The sequence below is a fragment of the Pongo pygmaeus genome, chromosome X (genome assembly GCF_028885625.2).
Source record: "Pongo pygmaeus isolate AG05252 chromosome X, NHGRI_mPonPyg2-v2.0_pri, whole genome shotgun sequence".
Classification (NCBI taxonomy): domain Eukaryota; kingdom Metazoa; phylum Chordata; class Mammalia; order Primates; family Hominidae; genus Pongo; species Pongo pygmaeus.
Window position 1 is genome coordinate 155,756,967 of NC_072396.2, and position 5,576 is coordinate 155,762,542.

Consider the following 5,576-nt stretch of genomic DNA (forward strand, 5'->3'; position numbering starts at 1 on the left):
CTGATCTAGGACTTTCCGGCCTCCAAAACTGTGTGAGATCGCTGTTGTTTAAGCAACCCAATCTATGATATCTTATTATAGCAGCCTTAGCTGACTAAGACAGATAGGTGCTATTTTAATATCTATTTTACAGCTGGGGAAACTGAGGCACAGTTAAGTAACTTGCTCAAGGTCACTCAGCCAGTGAGTGGCAGCACCAGGATGTGAACCCAGGAAGCCTGGCTTACATACCCCTGTTCTTAACTGCCTCTCAGGTAGACAGATGTGTGCCACGGGGCTTACAGTCAGAAAAGGGAGAATGGGTTCCTCATTCACTCTGCTTCAGAAAAAGGGTTCAAGGAGTCCCCAACTCCCAACAGCTGCGTTGTCCTTGGGAGCCCTGGCAGAATGTGTCTAAGGAGCTATTCGCCAGGTCTCTACCATATCTATAAATAGGCAAAGCTCCCCAGATCCTTTATACAATGGCCAGGTCAGTGGGAAGGGGGTCTTCTGCCTTCATCCAGAGGATCTTTACAGGGTGGGATTTTGCGTCCTCCTCCCTGCCTTAGCCTTGAAGTCAAGGCTGGTAGAACAAGCCAACCCAACAGGGCTGCTTATTGTTCTGGGGCTCCATTCAAGAGGACCAGTAGAGAGCCAGGATGAGTATCCCTGACTTTTAGCTTTCCTGATGCCAGGGCAGGACCTCTGCTTCTATGTATTACAGGACCTTGCATTTGTGGACCCAAGGCATAGGGAAGGGGGTTCCTGAAGCCAATATTGGGGCCTGGTATTGCTTATTGCTAATGACAGACTACAGGCACACAGTCATTCATTCAGTATATAGAAGGTGTCATCCAGCCATAGATGTAGAGAGCATGGACTCTGGAGCCAGCCAGGCTGTTTAAAGTTGGGCAAGTCACCTTGCCTCTCTGGTCCTCAGTGTCCTGATCTACAAAATGAGCAAAATAATGGCACTTACATCTTAAGGCTTTTGTGTAGAGGAAACACATTGATACACATGGAAAGTGCACAGAACAGTGCCTGGCACATAGTAAGCTCTCAACAAGCGATAGCCTTTCTTATTGTTTTGTTTGAACTGTTATTATGTTGGCTAAGTAGGTGGGAAGAGAAGGAGGCACAATAAGAGACATCTGGGTTATTACTATGGTTTCAGGACTTTTACTCTCCAAAACTCATGTTGAAATATAATCCCCAGTGTGGCAGCATTGAGAGGTGGGGCCTTTAAGAGATGATTGTGTCATGAGGGCTCTGCCCTCCTGAGTGGACTAATCCATTCATGGTTTAATGGATTAATGGGTTATTACAGGAGTGGAACTGGTGGCTTTATAAGAAAAGGAAGAGAGACCTGAGTGAGCACGCTCAGCCCCCTCGACATGTGATGTCCTTTGCCACCTCAGTACTCTGCAGAATCCCCACTAGCAAGAAGGCCCTGACCAGATGCAGCCCCTCAACCTTGGACATTTCAGCCTCCACAACTGTAAGAAATAAATTCCTTTTCCTTATAAATTACCCAATTTGGGGTATTCTGTTATAAACAACAGAAAACAGGCTAAGAGAGTTAGAGATGCTTCCTGAATCACAACAGAAAGTTCTGGACATCTTTTATCCCTATACCCTCTGAGGAGCTTATTCTGCTCCAGACAGACAGAGGTGATATCCTACTATCTCCTGGTCAGCTCACAGTGCCTGGATGCATGTCATGTTCTGGGTACCAGTGGCCTCTCTGAGAGACATTAACAGGCTGGATTTGCTTCAGGAACCAGTGATCAGGATGTTAAAGGGAAGTTAGAATTTTCTTGTCTTTTCTTTTCTTTTTCTTTTTTTTTTTTTTTTTTTTTTTTTTTTGAGATAGAGTCTCACTCTGTCACCCAGGCTGGACTGCAGTGGTGTGATCTCGGCTCACTGCAACCTCCGCCTCCCAGGTTCAAGCGATTCTTCTGCCTCAGCCTCCCGAGTAGCTGGGACTACAGGCGTGCACCACCACGCCCAGTTAATTTTTGTGTTTTTAGTAGAGATGTGGTTTCATCATGTTGGCCAGGCTGGTCTTGAACTCCTGCCCTCTAGCGATCTGCCCGCCTCGGCCTCCCAAAGTGCTAGGATTACAGGTGTGAGCCACTGCACCTAACCTATGGAAGCTGGAATTTTCATACAATGAATAATCTTGGTGAGTGTTTGGACCGGAGAAATAGATGACTTTAAGGGGTAAAAAGGAAAGGAGTGATGAGGGAGACTCCTGGAGGGAGCTCCTGGGGGGTTTGATCCGTATTCTGTGGCCTCAACTTATGAGAATAAGGATAAAGGGGAAAAGCTACAGGGTGATGGACTCTGGAACTTTCTTGTTTTAAAAGAGACAGAGTCTCACCCTGTCACCCAGGCTGGAGTATAGTGGTATGATCATAGCTCACTGTAGACACAAACTTTTGGACTCAAGTAATCCTCCTGCCTTAGCCCCCCAAGTAGCTAGAATGATAGATACATGCCACCCCACCCAGCTAATTTTTTTAAATTTTATTTTTCTAGAGCTGAGTCTTACTATGTTGCCCAGGCTGGTCTCTAACTGCTGGCCTCAAGTGATCCTCCCCGCCTTGGCCTTCCAAAGTGCTGGGATTACAGGCATGAGCCACCATGCCTGCCTGGCTGGATTCAGGAACTTCCTAAGGGGCAGAACAACCTCAAGATGGAGGAGCTGCATCTGTAGGAGGGGAGTTCCCATTCTTCAAGATATCCAGCCTAGTCTCCCTTTGAGGTCATTTTCAACCTAGAGGCCCCATGACTCTCCTCCCGCATGAGGTTTGAGCCAGGGTAATATGGAAAGTCTGGATTCCAAAACTGCTAGAGAAAAGCAAAAAGAGGTTTGGCAGGTCCTTTCGTTAGCCCAAATTGGAGACACACTTTTGAGGCTCTGCCACGTCCCACCTATGGATGAAAGGAATCATACACAGATTTTTCTGCCCACGTTTCTACACTCACCCTGTGATCCAGAGCTCAGAGAGTGAGACTGAGAGAGCTTATGCCAGGAGCTTTTAGTTGTCAAAAAAAGAAGTCATCATGTCTTTAGAAACAGGATGAATGGGGAAAGCATACACACTGAAACAATTTCTAAGATTCTATATAGATCAAGGCCAGGGTCTAGCTGCTGAACTGGGGCCTAGCCTATCCTTTCCAGACAACACAATTCTAAAGTGCATTTCTCAACACACCCCTTCATCTCTTGCAAATGAAATGCTGCCGGCCATGGTGGTTCACACCTGTAATCCCAGCACTTTGGGAGGCTGAGGTGGGCGGATCACGAGGTCAGGAGTTCGAGACCAGGCTGACGAACATGGGGAAACCCCTTCTCTGCTAAAAATACAAAACAAAATTAGCCGGGCTTGGTGGCGGGCACCTGTAATTCCAGCTACTCAAGAGGCTGAGGCAGGAGAATCACTTGAACCCAGGAGGCGGAGGTTGCAGTGAGCTGAGATAGCACCACTGTACTCAAGCCTGGGCAACAGAGCGAGACTCTGTCTCAAAGAAAAAAAAAAAAAAAAAAGAAAAGAAAGAAAAATGAAAAGAAAAAAGAAAAAGAAAATGAAATGTAATCCATGTCCTTGCAGGTTCTTCATCAGATCTGCATTGAGAGCTACATGACAGGCTTTCCAAGCACAGCACAATAGAGCAGGGGCCTCCCTCAGTGTCATCTGCTTCAGCCCCCATGTTTAAAGAGGAAGGGACTGAGGCCCAGAAACGGGGAACAACTTGTCCGAGGTCACACAGGAAGGCAGTGGCAACATAAACCAGGCCTCCTGCCTTCACATGGACTCAGTGCCATTGCAGCGTTGCAGGCAGTGTGACTTACCCTGCTGTGGCTTTTCAGTGGCCCCCTGGGGGCCGCACCTGCCACCCTGTTCTCCCTGCTAAAAGGTCTTTTCGTTTGTACCAGGTACTTTTGTCAAGTCCAAATCAAGCAGAATGGGTTCCAACTAGCAGCAGGGTTTTCACTTGTAAGCAAACCACAGAAGGGATCAGCCACCAACCCAACAGATGAACAACTTGACTTGCTTTCCAATGGAGCCCAGCATTTGAAGCTGTGATAATTGTCAGTTTAAATGTTAGTAAGTGAATGCTTGTAATTTACAAGTGAAGCTGCTTCTCTTATCAAGGGTCCCATTTCCTGTGGGCTGTTTGGAAGTATAAACTGTTATCAGAGGATTTGTGCTTATTTGAGGTTTGGCTTGCCCATCTGGTCAGAGAGAGAAAGTCTGGAGAGTATGCTGAGTCTAATTCTGCTGTACCCCATGACGAGCCTGTCCTGTTCAACATTCCACTTGCGGTCCATGAATCAAGCGCTATTCATGGGCACAGAACAGAACGAACCAACCTAAACCATTTCGCTTGCTTGACATTCTCTGAATCCCACTCCCCCCTTTAAACACACAAGCTCAGGGCCTGTTTCAAAGGGCAAATATTGTGAAAATGAAGAAATTGTTACAGATTATACTTGGAAAGAGTTCAAATGTTGTTGAAATACCATGATCTGTAGGTGGCATGTCTTCAAAGAGATTCACTTGAATAGATCAGACTGAGGAACAGTCAATAGCAAAATAGTTATTTGTGTATCAAGTATGGACAAATTCTCACATACCAGGAGGCTGCGAGATAGCACTTTCACAAGCTGATTTTAGATTTTGGCCCAACAGGTCTAAAGGCAAAGGCTTTCTAGGCTAAAGGGATGATTAGAAAGATAATAGACAAAGTCAACTCCAGATGTACCAATTGACCCCTGCCAACTGAAACCCTACTCTTGGGTTGATTTCACATCTCAGGAGGGGAGCTCAAACTCAAACTTGTCAATTTTGTGACTCAATAACAGACCCACTTTGGGGTGGGAGAAAAATGGAATTATGAGCTAAAAAGGAGATTCTTTCAATTGCCTTTGCCCTTCTGTTTTCTAGGCTGTCTATGTCCTCCAACAGCTCAGAGACTCAGAGTTGATGCGCTGGATTCTACTGCAAGTTGCATCTTGATAAACATAGTTACTATGTGAGCCAGCAAATTCCATTTCTAGATATATACCCAAGAGAAATAAAAACTCATGTTCACGGGAATACTTGTACACAAATGATCAGAGCAGCATCATTCATAATAGCCAAAGTGGGAGCAAACCAAATGTCCATCAAGCAATGGATGGATAAACAAAATGTGGTCCAGTCATACAATGGAATATTATTCAGCCATTAAAAGAAATGAAATACTGATCTGTGCTCAAACATGGATGGACCTTGAAAACATTAGGCTAAATGGAAAATGCCAGACACAGAAGATAGGACACATAATCAGACACATGTTGTATGATTCTATTGATATGAAATGTACAGAATGGGCAAATCCACAGAGACAGAAGGCAGATGAATGGTTGCCAGGGGCTGGGGGAGAGGGATGAAGAATGACTCCTTAATGGGTGCAGGGTTTCTTGTAGGGTGAAGAAAATATTCTAAAATTGATTTTATAATGGTGATTGCCCAACTATGTGAATGTACTAAAAACCACAGGTAGTACATTTTAAAATGGTTAAGTGGTAAATGTCTTTTTTAAAC

The 5,576-nt window shown here is 45.2% G+C and overlaps 1 long non-coding RNA gene across 1 annotated transcript; it reads left to right on the plus strand.

Moving 5' to 3' along the window:
- The first annotated feature begins 1,395 nt into the window (after positions 1 to 1,395).
- LOC134739040 (uncharacterized) lies at positions 1,396 to 5,087 on the plus strand. The gene is made up of 3 exons (XR_010125430.1): positions 1,396 to 1,477; positions 3,923 to 4,090; positions 4,935 to 5,087. It is a non-coding gene; the product is annotated as an uncharacterized LOC134739040 (long non-coding RNA).
- The last annotated feature ends 489 nt before the right edge of the window (positions 5,088 to 5,576 follow it).